Raw genomic sequence first — 22,785 nt, 5'->3', positions numbered from 1 at the left:
AAAAAAAGGACACAGACACAGTTCTTACCTTATAGAGTTTTGAGAATTAAATGAGTTAATGCATGGAAAGCTCTTAGAAGGGTCCTTGCTACCTAGTAAGTGCAATGTAAGTATTGTTATTATTATTAATGGATCCTGAAATTGGTTGAGAATGAAGTATTCAAATATTGATTTTCCTTTTTCTAGTTATGTGGCATTGGTAATTTGTTCCTTGCTTTGGAAAGTTTGATTCATTGCAAAGAAAATAAAGTATCCGTCACTGACAATTTTCATTATTATTTCATACTCTGATCGTAATATTTTTCCAAACTAAACATTATTTCATTTCACTTACATTAGTAGAAAGTGTGGGGAAAAAAATCACCTCTTTTGATTGGAAAAATCACCATCTATATAAAGTTAGGTTTTTTATTGTGCAGCTTTGAGATGTATTAGTAAGAATTATATGCTTTTTAAAATTTCATATAGTTAGATTTATATCTGCCATTTTAGTCCTTGTTTCCTGTGTCTCATATTGTTTTTTTCTATTTCTCTTTTGCTGCTTTCTTTTGCATTAAATGAACATTTTCTAGTGCAATGTTTATATCCTTTTAATGATTTTTTTTTACCATATGTGTTTTAGATATTTTCTTAGCAGTTGCTTTAGGGCTTACCACATACATCTAAACTTATCAGACTCTAGATTTATTCTAAATTAATTCCAGTGAGACATAGAAACATTATACTTTATGGATTTATCTCCTTACCCTTTTCACGCTATTATTTTTATAGATATGGTACCTATATATATTGCAAACTCAACAATACATTGCTATAATTATCAATTTATTCAAGTATGATGGCTTTCAGAAAAAGCTAAGAGAAGAGAGAACAAGCATATATTTGTAGCATTTGTTCTATTATTATTCTTACCTATCCCTTCCAATTCTATTCATTTATTTCTGCAGATCTGAATTTTCTGTCTGGTGTAATTTCCTTAATCCAATATGACTTTGCCACCATCCACCTCCTTTGTACTATAAATCATACCTTGAGTTACTTCCTTAAGTATTTTTTTTCTTTTTTTGGTTATTATTTGAACACATTTATAATGGCTGCTTTGAAGTCTCTGAAATTCAACATCTGGGCCTTCTCGAAGGTTTCTGTTGCCTGTTTTTTCTCCCTAGGTATGAGCCACTCTCCTGTTTCTTTGTGGGCCCTGTAATTTGTTGTTGAAAATTGGACATTTCTGAAAACATATTTTAACAACTCTGGACATTGATTCCCACCCAACACACCACCTTGTCCCCCACAAATCCTCCCCCCACCTCTGAAGCTTGCCATCCCTGGTTGCTAGCATATTTGTTGAGTGACAGGCTAGACTCTTTTAGTTTATTTAGTCTAATTCCCTCACAGTGTGAGACCATCCTTGTTCTTCTGAGGATACAGTCTTGCCTGTGTTTCCTTCGAGCGATCCTTGACTGCCGCTTTCCCTGATCATAGGCAGCTGTGAGGCTCCAATTACCGGCTGATTCTTAATTGTTTTTGACAATTCCCTGGGTCATAAATTTCTGCACAGTCTAATTCAACTAAATTTGGGCTCTTTTAGAAGGGTTGTTTTGAGGCCACGGTTTGAGATCTACTTTGATCCTTCAAGGGCTTGTTTCAGCTGCCTCTTTCACTGGTTTTCTCCGGCAAACTAGTTGGCCTATGGTTTAGCTTCCCGTTCTCATGAAACTGTGGGCCTCCTCTTAATTGTTCACCACCCAAGTTACATTATTTTCCAATCTCCTTGAGGCTTGAATTTCCTTTGAGAAGAGGCTTGGAGCTCTCAGTTCTCCAGGCCTGGCTGTACGGCCTGGACAGAATCTCTGAACCAGGATTCAGGAGATGGGGGTTGGGACACTGGCCTGCTTCTCTCTAAATGGCAGTTGGGCTTTAGAGGTAGTGTTCCACTCGAGCATCCCAGAAGTAGAAGTTCCCACAAATACTGTTTTCAGTAGAATGTAGTGGGTATTCCATTGGCCACTCCAAATATCTGAACACAATTCCTTGAATTTTGGAATCTTCCATTTCTGGAGTCTTGGTGAGAAGCCACGTCCCCACTACTCACAGTAGCTGAAAACTAGGGCCTGGGCACGTGACTTAGTCTTATTTAATTGGATACATGGAGAATTTGATTATGGAGTGAATGGTACACAGAAGAAAAGACAGTTGAGAATTTATTTCATTGTTAGTGGTATTAAGGGTCCAGGGGTACTAGTGCCAGCTCTAGCACTCAACCTCCAATGGACGCTGCAGTGGTACTTAGGTAGGTGACTCCAATGATGATATCTTAGCTGGTGTTCTGGTTCTCTACTTGGTCTCTGGCCATCTTACTGAGGGTCATCTTTTATCCTTCCCTTAGATTTTGTGATCTCCATCTATGGATTAACTCCCTCTATGTTTAATCAAAGACAGGCAGGTTCTGTTGTTTGCAACCAAGAAACAAGATGTATACAACAGGGACTGAGTGCCGCTCAAAGAAAACCATTTGCAATGGTTACAAATTGGGCATATTTCCTTTCAAAGTTCCAGTTTGAAACTGAAATGCTAGTGATGGAAGAACTAAACGGTAAAAGTGTATTACAGCCAGAGAGCACCATCCTTGCTGAGACACAGGAGCTGTTGAGAAAGTAAATAAAAAGAGAAAGCTCAGATGGACAAGAGGGGAAACCCTTCCAGCACATGACAATCCCTTAATTTAACCTTTTCTAGCATAAATAATACGCATTCTGCTCAGAGAAGTCTCTTTTAGTACCATCAATAACTATTTCAAAACATGAAAAAGAAAGGTACAGGAAATGATTTAAGAATAACCTTCTCCTGCTCTAAATATATATACTTGCAAAAAGCAAGTATGCAAGAAAATATTGTCATGGTGATTTTTGCAAGCCATTTACCTACAGTAGTAACACCTAAATGAAGTCTAAATATTCAAGAAAGGGAGCAAATTCAACGCTCTAGCTGAACATCAATACTGCTTATGTGCTCCAAGCCCAACCCCCATGTATGAAAAGTAAATCACTAAATATCACTGAGAGCCCAGGACACATAACACGTTTGAACATAAAACAGAATCCCACAGCGTAGCCAGAAACCAAGTGGTTCCTTTACAGTCAAATTCAACAAAAAGCCTGGTCCTGATTAAAATGTTCCCCAAGTTCAAAGACAGGCAAGATAGATGGGGCTGCACACTGTAGATATGGACAACTTATCAGAACCATTACCATTTTGTTTGGAAGCATTAGGCCAAATACAGAAAAGCTCAACCTCATCTCTCATGATGATTTGCTATATTTATCTGGTAGGCAAATGTTCCTTGGATTAAAGTTGCTTCACAACCAGAAGATTTATCTTAAATGCCATTTCAGAGGAGGCAATTTTTAACTTCCCCAATGTTTCAGATAAAGAAAAATGATTTCCAATTCTTGTAAAATGCGTTTTAACTTCTTGACATGTCTTCACCTCTATTACATCATTCCAGCCCCAAAACACCACGTGAGATAGTCAGGGATGGGGTGGAGAAGATAGCGTATTTACTGCGCCTACTGCATACTTGGTAACATGTATTTTCTGTGATTTCATCCTCACTGCACCTTTTATTTAATACCTTTAATTTGCATATGAAGACTGAGAGAGGTTAATTGGTTGTTCTAGTTCAATCAGATCTGGATCTAAATCCCAGGTCATCTGACTCTCAAGTCTGTGAAACTTTCCTCAGACTGTTATGGCACTTCCTGGTCTACCTAACAGAAAACTGAAGTCTTGTGCTCAAGAGCAGAAATCAAGTCCCACATTTTTCTGGGTTCCCATCAGAAGGATGACTTTGCCTCTGAGTGAATATCTATGGAAAACAGAGTCCATCAACAGAATAAGCAACTAGACCGAGAGATCAAAGGGATAGAGTCTGAGTGACAATGATAAGGGAAGATACTACATGGAGGCTACTACCACTTCCATTAAAGGAGGTGTGGTAAGGCCAAGTCCAATCAGGCCACTGGGCTTTTGCTAACACCCCCTAAATGGGAAAGACCCCTGAATTACATTTACAAATGCCCCTGCTTAGTGACCTTGGCAAGTTACTTAGACTTTCTAGGGGTCAATTTCCTTGCCTCAAAAGCTTCAAATGAATTTACCAATTTGCAATCTGAAGTATAGGAGGACCTGCAAGGGTTAGAAAGTCTGGAAATTAAGAAGTATCAGTGGGCACAAGAACCAACAAAAAGGGCAGCCTGGGTGGCTCACAGGTTTAGCACTGCCTTCAGCCCAGGGTGTGATCCTGGAGACCCAGGATTGAATCCAACATTGGGCTCCCTGCATGGAGCCTGCTTCTCCCTCTGCTTGTGTCTCTGCCTCTCTCTCTCTGCCTGTGTGTCTCTCATGAATAAATAAATAAAATCATTAAAAAAAAAGAACCAACAAAAATGTGAAATCTCTGAAGATCTCTCTCCTTTCTGCTTGGAACTTGTTTCTTGCCATATAATATTCATTTGCCTATTTTAGTTGTCCATCCTGTTTCTTTCTCACTAATTCCAGGTATGAATTATGGATATAGACCCTATACCACTAAGACATTTGCTGGGAAGACTCCAGAGATTGGAACACCTAGGGAGTTTAGGGAATGATAGATAAATTACTTTTCTATGTGAGCTTGGGGTACAAAAATTCCCAATAATATCTGGGTTTTATCAAGGTACTCCCAGTACACAATAAGACTAGAATTAGGGCAGCCCGGGTGGCTCGGCAGTTTAGCGCCACCTTTGGCCCAGGGTGTGATCCTGGAGACCCGGGATCGAGTCCCATGTTGGGCTCCCTGCGTGGAGCCTGCTTCTCCCTCTGCCTGTGTCTCTGCCTCTCTCTCTCTCTCTGTTTCTCTGTGTGTCTCTCATGAAAAAAATAAATAAAATCTTTAAAAAAAGACTAGAATTAAGTGAATTTTTTCCCCTTCTTTTGCTCCTTTCGTTTCGTGCCCCTGCTTCTCTAATTCCCCAAGGAACAACTAACATTTGGCCCTCTGTTGTGATTCCTATCTGAGAAACCCAGAGATATAATGAGATACACTTTATTATATTTAATTTTTAATTCAAGGTCACTGGAATCTGCCTAGAAATTACAAAAACTGAGGAAGTGTTCCCTAAAGGTCTGATATAAGTAGAAAATTAATTATGGACACACACACAGGTTGTACTATATATATATATATATATATATATATATATATATATATAGTATATATATACTAGTATATAGTATATACTATATATATAGTATATACTATATACTATTATATACTATATAATACTATATATACTATATACTATTATACACACATTCACACACACACACATATATATATGTATATATATATAATACTAAAATTGAGAAAGTCCCTCTCTACCAAACAATTTGATCCAGATTAATAAATCATTACACTCATACACCCTATGTTGCTGCAAAATATCTAAACATACAGACTCATCACAGGTCTACAGCTAGACTTCTCTGAGACCCTGGGCAAATTATATCACCTTTCCAGGCATCAAATTCCTCATCCACAAGATGAAGAGCTTGAACTCAACTAATTTATTTCTGAAATAGTTGATAGTTTTCCTCAAATCTGAAAAACACTTCTCTGTTACTCAAGCCCATATTATTTTCAAATGACAAATCAAGGGCGGCTAACTTTTCCCCACTACTAAACAAATGATCTTTATGTCCAGTAAGAGAAAGAAGTGCAGAGGATACAGAAATTTGGGACTGTGGGTTTTTTTTTTAATGATCCCAAAGATTCTTAAGTTATATTCACTCAAATTGACAAGTGGTAAAAACAATTTAGAAATATATATTTTTGTATAAAGCAAATACCTTCACCTCAGAGGTTTATTCTCTGTAGGTTTCTCAAGTCATAGGATCTCAAGATTGAACAAAGTATACACTCCAGAACAATTCTTTACATGGAAGTTTCAATTCCAGGCAATCAAGGCTTGAACTCAATCTTCTATATTCAGATCTGTTACAAAAGAGCAGCTCCCAGGGAGTGTGGCACTTCAGGCTGTCAGATTTGATTTTGAAAAAAAGCACAAAGTAATTGTCCACTGTAAAGTGTGCACTCAAAAAGATTATGTCTCCGTCACTGTTGCCCTTATTTAACTCTTTCTTTATATATAATTCTACATAGTACAAGCACCTTGTGTTTGGTTGTGTCGCTCTATTTATAACAATCCTATTTGAGGCCCAAGGAAGGGACCTCACTGACCCTTTCAATAATACAATTATGTTGTGGGCTTTGAGTCTCCTTTTTTGCTTTGCAGGAAGTCACCAGTGATAAATTACAGGAGAGGACTTAAAGGAGATTGCCCTCTAATCCTTTCCTGGTCCAGCTGTGCATTTTTCACATGAAAAGAGTGAGAAATCTCTCCTTATCCTAATACAACCCACCCATTCATGGTAAAATCTCAGGGGCATGGGAAACTGTTCATTTTTCTGTTCAAATTATTTCCAGTACTTGAATTATCTTCACTTCAAACAGTGTTCTAAGCAAACTCCACACTACTTGGATTAAGTATATGTTTCCAAGGGAACTACCTAGAAAATTCTGACTTGTCTCAGTATATAAACTCTGATATTAAGAAGTCATTAAAATGTCAAACAATGTTCTAAACAAATTCCATACTACTTGGGTAAGTATATATTTCCAATGGAACTATCTAGAAATCTGAGACTTGTTTCAATGTATAAACTCTGATATTAAAAACAAATCATTGAAAAGTCATATTGTTTACTCTTGATAAAAGACAGAGACAATACCTTATTGTTCTTACTCTGTAATGACAATACAAAATTCAAAGAAACGAGCTTTAATAGAATACATGTTTGTTGTGCAGACTAAGAATCAAACTCAAAAAAATACAGGAATTGGAAAATCTGTATTTTTCAATACAAAACAAAAAAGCATTTGTTTCGCAACTAATGCATTAGTTGCCATTTGCCAAATCACCCAGTCCCTCTGGAACACTGTTTCCTCATCCATAAAAGGAAGGGAATTTGGGAATCCTAAGCACTCTTCAGTTCAGACACACCAGGATTCTTCTCATCCATTGGCCTATTCACATGACAAATGAGATCTTCTGGACAGTTTTCAAAGGCAAAAAGAAGTAAATTGAAAGATTCTTTCTAACATAAGGGAAATAGTTAAACTACACACGGGACACAAAATATGATATCAAAAGAGACAGAGGCAATTTACTCACTTTGAGAAAATAGCAAGAGAAATAGAGCGAAATGCAGTGAGGGGATGGTGGTGGCTGTTAAAACTAAGCAATGGGACCCTGAGTGGAGAGTGGACAACATTCTGGAACAAATAACATTGAAGAGGGAAATGTTCAAAATATATAAGTTCTAGAGATGGTGATTTGAGGACCTGGAACCAATGAGCCAAAGGTGCAAAACCATGTGCTACAGAGAAGGACATTTTTGCACTTACAGAAAAATGCACTTCACAGACTCCTTCTTCCCCCTTCCCCAACGTGCCCAGCTTGGAGATCCCAGTATTTGCTGTTAACAAAGGATAATTCCTGAGATCAGAGACATCTTAATTAAGTCCCAGGAAATTTATCATGAAGTCTCTCTAACCTCACCTGGATTCAAGAGTTCTTTTCTCAGGAGGCTGGTCAACAGATCAAAGTGGAATCATGTGGAAGTTAAGATTTTTCTCCCGTAAAGACCCACATACCTATGGTGGCTCTCTAAAAGCAGAAACCCTTATCTCTGGTGAAATATTCTCCAAAAGGCACCTTGTATACTGCCTTCCTTGGTTTTCCAGATTGGTTTGTAACTTCCAAACAAGATTTAATAGATGAATCCCAACTGCTGTTAATGAAGACGATCTCAGTAGTCATGGTAATGGAATGGATCAAGCATAGACAATCTTCCAAAATGCAGATCTTTGGATGGAGTTTTAATTCACAGTTGGCAGTAGGGAACCCTATGCTCCCAATTGATCCCAATTTTAATTCTAGATTTTCTCCAAATCACCCATCTCCACTACATGCAACTTCTAAAATGAATACCGATGGAAACTTTCTGCTAGAATGTATTAGAAAGAAAAATGACATCATGAGGATTTAAATATGGAGAAGACATTTTAAAGCTTTGTACTATTAGACCTACCAGCTATCATCATCAGTTACAGTGCTGCTAACTGTAGCATGGTCTAGAGGATGAGAAATAGAAGACATTGTTCCAATCTTACTTGTTATTAGCTCACTGAGCTCTTTCCTACAAGTTGAGCTGGCTTCAGGACTCATTTTTAAAGTTTGGTTATTAAAAGAATTAGCTGACTTCCACCTTCTCAGGAGACATATATGGAATATATTGGTAGATGTTTAAAAAGTGTACTGAAAATATACAGTATTGTTTCATTTTAAAAGTCACTGTAGGAGGAGGGGTACCTGGGTAGCTCAGTTATTTAAGCATCTGCCTTTGGCTCAGTTCATGACCCCAGAGTTCTGGGACTGAGCCTTGCATCTGGCTGCCTGCTCAGTGGGGTGTCTGCTTCTCTCTCCCCCTCTGCTGCTCCCCACTACTTGTCTCTCTCTCCCTATCTCTCTCTCTATCTCAAATAAATAAATAAAAGCTTTACAAAATTGCTGTAGTATAATGTATTCCAATCTAAGGAATTCACAAATCTTTACAATTACTTCTTTTGGAGGCTTAAAATCTCCCTTTGTGTCAGGAAAATGGAAATGAAGTGTATTTCATGTTCTTAGGTGATGTGGCCAAGTGTAGTTTGGTTTTATTGTTGTTTAAGCAAGCTCTATCCATACTCAGGTTCAGAAACTTACAATCTATAGGAAACAAATTCCAGAAGACAGAGTAAGATTTATTTTATTTTATTTTATTTTATTATTTTAATTTTATTCTTATTTTTTTTTATTTAAATTCAATTATCCAACATATAAGATCTATTTTAAAAGCAGGAAAATGGGCAGCCTAGGTGAGTCAGTGGTTTGGCACCGCCTTCAGCCGAGGACATGATCCTGGAGATCCGGGATTGGGTCCTGCATCAGGCTCCCTGCATGGAGCCTGCTTCTCCCTCTGCCTCTCTGCCTCTCTCTCTGTTTCTCATGAATAAATAAATAATCTTAAAAAATATAAAAAAAATAAAAGCAGGCAAAGACAAATAGCAACTCAAATCTTCCATAAAAATCACACCATCTCAAGGGAATCATCCATCTCACAAATTTTCTGGGTAGTAATCAAAGGGAATCTTCTTCTCTAGTAATTTCTACCTGTAGACCATGGAGTAATAACAGTATAGTAATTGAGTGGCCCAGACCCATACCTATTAGACTAGAACAAATCTTATTCAGTCACTTCCACATGGTATGCATACCTCCAAAGGACCATACTTCACTTGCCCAAACCTTCCAGTCTAGGGTAACAAGCCATTGTGCTCATGCAGGTCATGATCATTTATTTAAAAAAATATATCTAGGAATAAATCTTCAGGAGCTCAATCTCTTCAGACCTTTAGATATAAAATGTTCCTTGCTTGGATTAATCTACCTTTTCTGGGTAAAATTTGAGCCATTAAGATCGCTTCTACCATTGTATCCCAAGTCCTTGCCTAGCTTATATTGTGTTTGATGGATAAAGGACAGTTCAATAAATAAGGACACAACAAGATTAGGGAGAGTAGTCATTTTATCTAGATAATTATAGAATTGGGCCAGACTCCCAGAAACTCCAATGGGAAACAATTAAATTTCCTCCTTGCATGATATGTTTATATTCATTCACTCTTCCATTTAACAAATGTTTACTGAGAACCTACTATGTATTTAACTCTGTGTTAGGCTTTAGTGATATAATGTTGGCAAAGATAGTACCCTCACTTAATGGAGTTTATGGTCCAGTGTGGCAAGAAGATAAGTAAAGAGTACAATTGCAATTCATCATGATTCATGCTGTGTTAGGCCAGGTACAGGGTCCTGGAGTAGGAAGGAGCCTGAGAAGGGCATTCTGGAAAACTCTTCCAAGTTGAGTGTGAAAAGATAAGCAATCATTATCTTAAAATGCAGGTGAAGAAGCTTGTTGGAATCCTACAAGTGGTTCAATATATACACCCAGAGAGTGATGAAGAAAAAGACTAGCTTTAATTTTTTTCAGCTTCACTGAGATATAATTGACAAATTGTAACATACTTAAATTATATAATGTGATGATTTTTTAAAAGATTTTATTTATTTATTCATGAGAGACATAGAGAGAGAGGCAAAGACACAGGCAGAGGGAGAAGCAGGCTTCCTGCAGGGAACCAGGTGTGACACTAGATCCCAGGACCCCGGGATCACAACCTGAGCCGAAGGCAGACACTCAACCACTGAGCCACCCAGACTTCCCTAATGTGATGATTTGATATATCTGCACCTCGTGTGTGAAGGACTCCTACCATGGTTAATTATCATGCCTGACACTTCACATATTTAACTTTTTTTTTCTTTTTTGCTGAAGATACAAGTTCTATTCTATTAGCAAATTTCAATTATACAATGCAATATTATCAACTACAGGCACCATATTATACAGTAGATCTTCAGACTTTATTCATCCTATAATTGAAAGTTTGTACCGTCTGCCTATTTCCCCCATTACCCCAGACCCTGGAAAATGTCATTCTACTCTGTTTTTGCAATTTCTACTAGTTCAAAAAAAATTCCATTTATATATAAGTATTTTTCTTTTTCTGGATGGCTTATCTGGCTTAAGGGCCTCTAGGTTTATCTATGTTATCACAAATGGCAGAGTTTTTATTATTTTACTTTTTAAAAAAGGCTGAATAATATTCAATTGTGTGTATATATATCTGTATGTATGTATTTATCACATTTTATTAACCCTTTATCTGTCAATGGGCACGTTGTTTCCATGTCTTGTCTATTACAAATAATGCTGCAATGAATATGGGGGTGCAGATATCTCTTCAAGTTGGTGTTTTATCTTCCTTTAGATATATACCCAGAAGAGGGATCCCTAGATCATATGGTAGTTCTATTTTTAAGTTCTCAAGAGACCTCCGTATTTTTTCCCACAGTGGCTGTGCCAGTTTACAGTCCAACTAACAATGTATACAGGTTCCCTTTCCCTCACATCCTTTCCAGCATTTAATTGTTGTCATTTTTTTTGGGATAAAACTGACATAAAATATTATATTAGTTTTGGGGGTATAATATAATGATTCAATATTTGTGTATATTGAGAAATGATCATCACAAAAAGCCTGGTTAACATCCATCACCACACATGGATACATTTTTTTTTCTTGTGCTAAGAACCTTTAGGATCTACTCTCTTAGAAACTTTCAAATATACAAGATTAACTATAGTAAGCATGGAGCACATTATATCCCAGGACTTATGTATCTTATAAGTTGAAATTTGTACCTTTTGACTACCTTGACCCATTTCACCACCACCCCCTGCCCCCACCTCTGGCAACCACTATTCTGTTTTCTGTAGCTGTGTGTTTGGATTTTTTTGTTGTTTTTGTTGTTGGTGGTGGTAGCTATTTTTAGATTTCAAATATAAGTGGGGTCATATGGTATTTGTCATTCTGTGTCTGACTTTTTTTCACTTAGCATAATACCATCTAGATCCATCCATGTTGTTGCAAATGGCAAGATTTCCTTCTTTTTTATGAGTCAACAGAATTCCATTGTATATACCCACATCTTGTTTATCCATTCATACAGTGATGGACACTTAGGTTGCCTCCTTGTCTTGGCTACTGTAAATAATGCTGCAGTGGGGGCACCTGGGTGGCTCAGTCAGTTAAGCATCTGCCTTTGCCTCAGGTCATGATCCCAGGAGTGCTCAACGGGGAGAATGCTTCTCCCTCTCCCCCTGCCCCTCCTCCCATTTGTGTTCTTTCTCTTGCACACTCTCTCTCAAACAGATAAATAAAATGTTTTAAAAATTGTTACAATGAACTTGCAGTAAATATATCATCTATCCAAGTTAGTATTTTCATTTCCTTCATATAAATACTCAGAAGTAGAACTGCTGGATCATATGGTACTATTTTTAGTTTTTTGAAGAAACTCCACACTGTTTTCCAAAGTGACTGTAACAATCTACATTCCCACCAACAGTGCACAAAGGTTCTCTTTTCTCCATATCCTGGCCAACACTTGTTATTTCATGTCTTTTTGATAATAAGTTTCCCAAAAGTTGAGTATCTACATCTCAACTGTGGTTTTGATTTGTACTTCCTAAATGATTAGCACTTGGAGCACATTTCTATGTACCTGTTGGCTATTTGTATGTCTTCTTTAAGGTCCTTTGCTCATTTTTAAAATTGGGTTATTTTTTTGGTATTGAGTTATAGGTGTTCTTTGTATGTTTTGGTTATTTATTTTCTATCAGATATACAATTTCCAAATATTTTCTCCCATTCCATCAGTTGCCTTTTCTTTTCCTTTCCTTTCCTTTCCTTTCCTTTCCTTCTTTCCTTTCCTTTCCTTTCCTTTCCTTTCCTTTCCTTTCCTCTCCTTTCCTTTCTTTCCTTTTCTTTTTTCTTTCCTTTCCTTTTCTTTTTTCTTTTCTTTTCTTTTCTTTTCTTTCCTTTTTTTCTCTTTTCTTTTCTTTTTTTTCTTTTCTTTTTCCTTTTATGGTTTTCTTTGCCTCGAAGAAGCTTTTTAGCTTGATGTAGTCTCATGTGTTTATTATTACTTCTGTTGCTTTTGCTTTGGCATAAAATCAAGTAATCACTGCCAACACCAATTCAAGAGGCTTACTTACCTCTTCTGTTTTCTTCTAAGAGTTATATGGTATCAAATATCACATTCACATCTTTACTTCTGAGTTGATTTTTGTGTATGGTGTAAGACAGAAGACAAATTTCATTCTTTTGCATGTGGATATCCAGTTTTCCCAACACCATTTATTGAAGATACTATTCTTTCCCTACTACATATTCTTGGTTGCTTTGTCAAAAAATGATTAACTATATATGCATAGATTTACTTCTGGGCTCTTTGTTTTGTTCCATTAATGTATGTTTTTGTTTTTATGCCAAGACCATATTGTTTTGTTTATAGCATTGTAATATAATTTGAAGTGATACCTTCAGCTTTGATCTTTCTCAAGATTGCTATGGCTATTTGGTGTCTTTTGTGATTCCATATGAATTTTAAGATTGTTTTTCTATTTCTGTGAAAAATGTCTGGAATTTTTTTTTAATTTTTTTTATTCATTTATTCATGATAGTCAGACAGAGAGAGAGAGAGAGGCAGAGACACAGGCAGAGGGAGAAGCAGGCTCCATGCACCGGGAGCCCGACGCGGGACTCGATCCCGGGTCTCCAGGATCGCGCCCTGGGCCAAAGGCAGGCGCCAAACCGCTGCGCCACCCAGGGATCCCAAATGTCTGGAATTTTGATAAGGATTTACATTGAATCTGTAGGCTGCTTTGAATAGTAAGGACACTTTCACAATAATAATCCTTCCAATTCACAAACATAGGATATATTTGCATTTTGTGTCAATTTCTTTCATCAATATTTTATAGTTTTCAGTGTACACATCTTTTATCTCCTTGGTTAAATTAGTCCTAAGTATTCTTTTTGGTGCTATTGTAAATTGAATTATTTTCTTAATTTCACTTTCTAATAGTTTGTTGTTAGTCAATAGAAATGCAACTGATTTTGTATGTCGATTTTGTAAACTTCAATGTCACTGAATTCATTTATTAGTTCTAACAATTTTTTGGTAGAATCTTTGGGTTTTCTATATAAAACATCATGTCATCTGTAAACAAATAATTTTATTTCTTCCTTTCCAATTTGGATGCCTTTTAACTCTTTTTCTTGTAGTTGCTCTGCTAGGAGGCCCTTTTGAATAAAATTGATAAGAGTGGGCATCTTTGTCTTATTCTTAATCTTAGAGGAAAAGCTTTGAGCCTTTCACTATTGAGTATGATTTTAGCTCTGGGCTTGACATATATGGCCTTTGAAGTATGGTTCTTCTATACCCAGTTTGTTGAGAGTCTTTATCATGAATGGATATTGTATTTTGTCAAATTCTGTTTTACATCTATTAAGATGGTCATATGAAATTTCCTGCATTTTAATAATGTGGTATATCACATTTCTCAACTGGCACAACTGAACCATCCTTGCATCAGGAATAAATTCCACTACGGGATACCTGGGTGGCTCAGAAGTTAAGCATCTCCTTTGGTTCAGGACGTGATCCTGGAGTCTCAAGATCAAGTTCCACATGGGACTCCCTGCATGGAGCCTGCTTCTCCCTCTGTCTGTGTCTCTGCCTCCTCTCTCTCTCCTCTGCTTTGTGTGTGTGTGTCTCTCATGAATAAATAAATAAAATCTTAAAAAAAAGAAATAAATTCCACTTGATCATGGCATATGATCATTTTTAGACAGTGTCAAATTTGATTTGCTAGTATTTTACTGAGGATTTTTGCTTTTATATTCATTAGGAATACTGCCCCATAATTTTCTTTTCTTGTAGTGTCCTTGTCTAGGTTTTTGTATGAGAGCAGTGTTGGCCTTATAAAATGAACTTGAAAGTGTCCCTTTTTCTATTTTTTTAAAGAGTTTGGGAAGTATTGATATAAATTTTTCTTGAAATGTTTGGTAGAATTCACCAAAGAAGCTACCTGGTTCTAAGTTTCTGTTTACTGAGGTGGGGGGGGGGCGGTTGATGACTGTTTCAATCTTATAATATGTAGGAGCAACTCAGGTGATCTCTGACTTTCTCCCAGAGGACATTGCTCCATGTGTAGCTGTCCATCCACTGTGTACACGTAAGGAGGGAAATTCCGGATGCTCCAATGTTGACATTTTAATTCCTACTCTCTCCATTCTTGGCACAGCCTCAACCCTTTAGGATAGTGTAGGAAATGTTAAGTTTGAGACAGCTATAAAGACAGGGTATACATTTTACTGAATGCCAGAATTCAGAATTATTGAAACAAGACAAGCATGTTGAGACAGCAAATGATAGCCATACTGGGTCACTTGACATGCACTCAGGAAGAGCTAGATTCTTGTCCTAATTTGATTGATGATACTTTGATGAATGACTACCCATTCTTTAAATGAGGTTTAAGGTCTCTTTTACTCCTAATCTTTTTAAATTTTCAAATATTACACTTTCAAATACAAATAATCTTATTTATTGCCTATGAGTTTTAGAAAAGTTCAAATGGTTAAACAATTTTGCTTTGTTTAATTGAAAGTAAGCCAATTTGGTGCATAGGTCAGCCTGAGATCTTTCCCCATAACTTTAAGATTTCAAATTACTCCATGGCACTGAAGGTGTATTGATAAGTACAGTGCTACTACCTAAAAGCTGAGCATTTCCTGTATCGATTTTCCATTTGTTTCCACCTCAGCATTCTCCTGTGGATGCTGTGACTCTAGATGAAGAGTGCTCGGAAACCTACATGCAAGTCTCCTAGATCGAGATACCATCTGACCTGGGTGAACTTTACATGAAACTGAAGTCACTGCACAAGGGTTGAAAGGGTTTGCATTTATTTATTTATTTTTGTTTATTTATTTATATTTTTTATTAAGGTATAGTTAGCCCATAACGTGACATTGTGTACATTGTGTTCAGTTATCCAACACAGTGATTTAATATCTCTATAACTTTTGTTCTGTTCACCACAAATGTAGGTACCATCTATTACCATACAATGCTATTATAATAGGACAGACTATATTCCTTATGCTCTTTTATTTCTGTGACTTATTCATTCTATAACTGGAAGCCTGCAATTCCCACTCCCTATTGAAGGCCTTTAAAAGTCAATTTTTCTGGACAGCCCCGATGGTGCAGTGGTTTAATGCAGCCTGCAGCCCAGGGCATGATCCTGGAGACCCAGGATCAAGTGCCACATTGGGCTCCCTGCATGGAGTCTGCTTCTCCTCTGCCTGTGTCTCTGCCTCTCTCTCTCTCACTCTGTGTCTCACATGAATAAATAAGATAAAATCTGAAAAAAAAAGTCAATTTTTCTGCTCTAGTCACAAATTTGTTTAAATTTGTTACAGTAGTGACCTCAGGGCTTGGATGCTAATGTTTACTGAGCAGTTACTATGGGCCTTTCATCTTCCCAAGTACTTTACATATTAACTCATTTGATTTAACATAATTCTGTAATTACTTTTATTACATTATCTTCTTATTATCTATCCAATAAATGAAAAAAGTGATTAGAGTATAGAGATTTTAGGTAACTGGCCTGAAACTACAACTTGGAAAACTATAGAATCAGAATTCCAACCTAAATCGTCTGATTCCACCAACTTCAAGCTAAACCACTATACACATTGTCTCCCTAGGTGAAGTTATAACTATTCCAGTCTTCTGTCTCCTTATGCTGGAGACACTTACACTTTGTGAAGCAATTTCATGTTTACAAAGCATTCTCATTTTTTACCTATTCTGGAACTGACACAAACCATATGAGGCTATTGGGACAAGTAATCAGACCTACATTTCAGAGAAATAACTGGGTCTCACAAGGACTGACTTACTTAAGGTCTGGAAAGCCAGGACCACTTTATGTCAAATGACCTATTACTAATAGGAACTCCTTTCCCTACTACACAGCATATTTTTACTAGATAAGTAAATGAAGATAAAAATACTTCCAAGGGCTTATGGTTTGCTTAAGGAGATGACTGGGTATTAGCACTTTGATGTAGAGAAATTCAACTTAGAACTACAAAGGACTATTAAGAATCCAGAAGAACAAATATGGTCAATGTCAAATGTGGACCCGAAACGGGTTAATCACACTATTTATGCCCTAAATGAGGAGTCATACTTATGCAATCAAGGAGTTGACACTATAGCGAATCAGAATGTTCAACAGCATAAATAAAAGGCAGAGCGGTGTGCACTGAATATATTAAATGCACACTAACCCAGGCTAGGTCACTCAAAGTCATATAGTTGCAAATGTTTATCAGAAATGGAATTAGAGGGACTCCTGGGTGGCTCAGTGGTTGAGCATCTGTCTTTGGCTCAGGGCGTAATCCCAGAGTTCTGGGATCGAGTCCCATGTCGGGGTCCCCATGGGGTACCTGCTTCTCCCTATGTCTCTGCCTTCTCTCTGTGTCTCTCATGAATAAATAAATAAAATCTTAAAAAAAAATAAATGGAATTAGAAGGCTTGAACCACTCCAGGCAGGGTCTCCTGCATAGCCAGGTAAGAATCATAATCCTGTAAGAGTTAATGGGCTCCCGTAACTGAATGAGGGAATCGCTGTTTCTTAGAAGCATCTGAATAATACAAGAAAGGAAGTTGATCTAGGGTGAGAGGAAATGCCTAAGACCAGCAATCAGGGAGACTTGGACTTCAATTTCTGCATTAGGACTGATTTGTGATGATGTCTTATGTAAACTATTTGACCTCTCTAGGATGATTTGACCACCTAGAAAATATAGATGCCCTTCTTGCTATGATGACTTAATGTGAAAATCAAATGCAAAGGTGTGAAAGAAATTAAAAAGCACAGATTCGAGCTATACATCAGTGGGGTGAACTGATCGCAGCAATAAAAGGACTTGCCTTTAGATAGAACAACAGTATAACATATGTTCGGGAAGAAACAGTTACTGACAATATATAATATGCTAGGCCACTCTACGAGGCACCTTTCACAGTTCCATAATAAAATGCTATTATCAATTTACTGATGAGAAAATTCAGGTTCCAATAGGTTCGATATCTATCTCAGAATCACACAGCTAGTGAATTGTAACACAGGAATTCAAATCTCGGTACGCCTACCACAAAAGGCACAGGAAAAGCAGATAGCAGACATAAAGGACAACTCGAAGATTCCAGTATCATGAGAGACATGTTTGAGGCCTATTATGGCCACTTGAAACCTTTAATGAACAATTGCTATGAGTGTTATGTTATAGAATTCATATTTCAAGGCAGCGGAAGCCATCTGTTCATAGTCTTAACTAAGCCATTTTGCTTTAGTTCCTTCACAATGAGAAGTATATTCTTCTCCCTTTAACCCACCGTCCTTATTGTAATAGGGACCTGTGAAAAGATCAGATGAGTAGGTCAGGGTGAATTTGTGACCATTCTCAGGAAAAACATCTCTAAGAACTTCTCCAGTGGGAAAAGGATGAGTTACTCCAAGTACATTTTTCTTTTCCTCCTCTTTCTCCTCCTCCTTCATTTTTTCCATCATCATCATCATCATCATCATCATCATCATCATCACCAACATCACATGAAAGCTGTCAAACCCCCTCTGTCCTTGGGTAAGTCAGTTAGCCTTCATCACTGTGAGTCCCCCAAATGTAACACAAGCCTGTCGGCTCAGCTATCTCTGAGCAACTTTCGAAAGTCAGCAGCTCTAAATTTTGAGAATTGTCTGATAAATCATAATGAGCTCATGCTACATAAGACAGAGGGCAAAGAATGTAACATAAATCACAATCCTCTCCCTCAAGGGGCTTAGAAACTAGACAGCCTCTGAAAAGCTGAGATTCACAACAAAAACTAATCGAAAAACATCACTAGGAAATACTGAAATCTTATTATCACATATAATATTTAATAATATTTATCCTTGAGAGGTTCGAGAGGGCTATTTGCCTCTTCCCTTTCTCAGACCAGCCTTTATTCCCCTACCCCTACTGCAGATACTCCTTCGTTTTCACTTTCCAAAATTACATTCCTGATTCGAAGCCCAAGTCTCACATATCACGTCGATCAAAAGGCCTTCTTCCCTCAACTGGAGAGGATCTCACCCTGCTTCCAATTCCAGCTCTGCTGCTCCACTTGCCTGTATAACATCATAGCCTAGAGGCACCTGAGATGCATTCTATTTGGGGACCGTCTTGATTTTGAAGTCTGGTTCACCCAGTGAGCAGCCAGTCAACTTGGCTAGGCCTTCATTTGTTTCCTCTCCAGGAAAGTAGGTCTGATAATCACCTCTTCCACACAGAGCTCTTGTGCAGATTAAACAAGGTAACCTGCGAATGTCTTAGCAGAGATTCAGTGAACGTGTCTGAATCTTCCCCTGGCAATTACTTTATTCAGCTCTCTACTCCAGTCATTTGTGTATTTGTCTCGTCTCCTTGGGGAGAGTAAAATCTGAGGACGGGAAATTTCTCTCACTTACCGCCCCGCCCCTTCTCTCAACCCAGTACCTGGCACAGATTCTCAGTGTACGGGTACATCCATCACATTGGTCTCAGTCTGTCCCAGCTGTCTCCTGGACCCTGTTACAAGGGTTCGGCATGCACACTTCAACATAAACAGGGGCAGCATGGAAACCTCTCTCGTGTCATCTTCCCACTGCCCAACCCTCGCTCCTCCCCGCCATGGCTTTGGAGAGGAGGCTGCATCTAGAATCAGTGCACCATTAAAAAAATCACTGCATCAATTTTCCAAAGAAAGCCCTTGTCATTAAATATCCAGCTTCTGACACAATCCCTGAGGGAAAGAACCCATTCCCGCAATGCACCAGGCCAATTTATGCGCCCTGCCCTGGTGAGCACAGACTCTCCCCTGACCCTGGAAGTCAATCAGCAGGAGTCCTGAATGATGAAGCCTGGATGCTCACCACTGCGTTGTCCCTAGCTGCCTTACTGGCTCCTGTCACTGAAGGTCACCTTGCTACACAGCCTTGCAGGGAATCAGTCACCTTCATCTCTCTCCTCTCCCTCTTCCCCACACTGGGCTTGCCCGTGCGTGCCCCGTCCCCCCTCTCATTAGACCCCTGCCACTTCCTGAGGGTTTGGCAGTTTCCACCACGTCCAACCTACCAGGCCGTAAATACCCAACTACGAAACAAGAAATGTGTTTATAGGACTTTGCATGGCTCCTCATCTAAACCATAAATATGAAATGCATTCTGACATTTCTCAGAAAACACACCATCTCCCAGATTCAATTGGCAGCACAAATTTACTCCCCACAAAACAGCACCCAAATCTCAACTGTGCCATTTGCAATCAAGCCCGCACACGCAGCTGCGTTGTGCTAACAAAAATGGAACCTTATTAAATCACATACCCTGAGTGGCCATGCCTTAATATGATTATTTCCTAGCTGTAAGAAATTTGGTGGTACCTGAACTTCATGAACAGCTAAAATGGTAGCGTCGGAGACTCTGATGCTCAAGACCTTCTCCGGCGGCAACTGCAGTCAGGGTAGGTGGCAGAGACTGTGCAAACGATCACAGATTTAAAAATCAGGCAGATTTCTGCCCTGCTACCTATGAAGTGTCACTCAGGAAGTTAAAGCTTCTCTGCCTCAGTCTCCTGAGTAAAAATAAAAGTAAATAATCAAGAAATACTAAAATGACCGAATAGAATTATTTGCGACACTAACATATAATGTGTATGTAGGTATGTGTGTATCATTTAGCCTGGTATTCGGCATTTATTAGATTCTCGACAAAGGATGTCAATTTTTTTTTAAAGATTTTATTTATTTATTTGAAAGAGAGAGAGGGAGAGCAGGAGCAGGGGATGGGGGGAGAGGGGGAGAGGGGGAGAGGGAGAGGAATATGCAGACTCCCCACTGAGCAGGAAGCCTGATGCTGGACTCAATCCCAGGACCCCAAGATCATGACCTGAACTGAAGGCATGAAGGCAGACACTTAACTGACAGAGCCACCCAGGTGCCTGCAGGATGTCAGTTTTTTTAAAAACCCTTATATCCATTGCAAGATGGAAATATTAAAGCCAAAACGGCTCCTGAGCATTCAGACACTGTCCTATTCTGGGTGAACTACCTGGACTCGGAGCGACATCTAGGAAGGTTTGATTTCACTTCCCAGAATCTCGATCCTTTACATTTTGTTCATTTTGTTTGTCCTCCATCCACTCAGTGCCGTGATCAGGCCTGGATGAACTGGCATGCCCTGGGAATGATGCTTTAGGCATCCAGAAATGATTGCGTAACACAATGGCTTAGGTGTTGGTCTCACCAGCTGGAAGGTAAGTTCTCCAGGCCGGGGCCTCTGTCATTCCTTTGTTTCTTCTCATTAGCTGTCTGTGTTCAACAGGAGAAGGCCACAGACTGATTGTTGGTGTCAGGCCAGCTCCCAGCTGAAACCTCTCGGAGATGGCTTTTTCTTCCTAGAAGTACGAGCCATTATTTATCTCACAGATGGAAAAGACTGTCAAGGCTCTTGGCCTCGCACCAGGTGCTTTGTTTATATGCTTTGTCTCATTTAATCTTCACAATTATCTGTGAAGTAGACACTCTTGTTATGCTGATAGTGCAGATGAAAGAATTTAGGTTTACAGGGATTAAATAAATGTAGCAAAACTTATGCAGTAAGTGACCGAGCCTGGATCCCAAACCAGAGCTTACTGAGCACAAAGTACACTAACTACATACCCCTTCACACCAGGTGCTGACCACTGTAACAAGGCGGAACAATCATCATGTAGGGTTGTCAGTGGATTTTATTATTATAGTTCAGGTTTTTGTAGGCATCTTATCTCCAATTAGACCAATTGACTCCCCTTGAAAGGTGGAGAGCTCAAAACCATTTATATTTACTGTTACAAGCCTCTCATATGACCAGAGATTCAGAGTCAAACCTGATCCTTTTCTCCTCAGAGATCAAGTCTCCGCATTAAAATGTATAGTATCAGTGTAACTGCCCTCCGTGGAGCCTTCTGATATATGACAGGGCGTGCTCCCCACCTCACACATCCTCACAGGCCAGAGATTTCCAGAGGGAGGGCCCCTGTGCAAAAAATAATATATATTATTTCTCCATTTTTTTGTGTGTGTGTGGCTCAGCTAAAAGAAGATATTAAAGTTTAGGGCATGCACATGCCAGCTTAGAAATGGGCCAAATAAATCTCAGCGGGGAGGAATACAGCCTTAGCTGGAGTGGTAAATGCCAACTGTCACCTAGAACACAGGCAGGGGCCCCCACTTCCTCTTCAAATCCCTTCCACCTTTGAGACCCTAGGAGATCTCTAGAGATGGGTCCAAGACTTCTTCTGTACTTGGTGCTGCCACAGGCCAACTTTATATTAATACCCAGCTGAAAACACACAAAGGAGGCTTAATCTATTTTTAGATAACCCAGAAATCAGAGCCAGTGGGGAGCAAAGAAAAGTTCTGAGGATGGTGGAGTTATTTACTTTGTATGAACAGAAGAGGCTTTTTTTTCTGGAATCTGTACTTGGAAGTCCACGATGCCTCCTGCACAAGAATAAATCCGTCCACTCTGCCCCTTTTCTTCCCAAGACCTTGGTCAGTGCACATCTTCTATCCTCAGATGAGCTTGGCTAATTGATTCTCTGAACATTAGGAATGACTTTCTCAGACGGTTTCCTCCTAACCTTTATGGCTGTTCCTAATCCTATTAGCAACCTCCCATCACACAACATTAACGCTATTGTATCTGATTTCATTTTTTGCCGATACCCGACAAAATGCAGCAGCCTCTTAGTGACTTTTATGTCATGTGGTTTTAGCAAAATGGAATGCTAATGAGATGTGATTGGGTGGAAAATTATAGCAATAGGGTGCCTGCCTTCTATAATTGCAGCCTAGGCTTTAGTTTGCAATGGGGGGTGCCAGGATTTCTTTTACTTAATAGTGATTCTTGAGGCACAGAAAGGTATCGTGTATTTACAATTATGCAGCAGATGATTAAGTGGCTTTCGCTGGTGGATTGGTGGACAGCCTTGCAAATTGTAGAGCTGGTTAAGGAAAGCAGCAGGAAGA

Source organism: Nyctereutes procyonoides, unplaced genomic scaffold, assembly GCF_905146905.1.
Source record: "Nyctereutes procyonoides isolate TBG_1078 unplaced genomic scaffold, NYPRO_anot_genome, whole genome shotgun sequence".
Classification (NCBI taxonomy): Eukaryota; Metazoa; Chordata; class Mammalia; order Carnivora; family Canidae; genus Nyctereutes; species Nyctereutes procyonoides.
Note: the sequence above shows the minus strand (reverse complement) of the source record.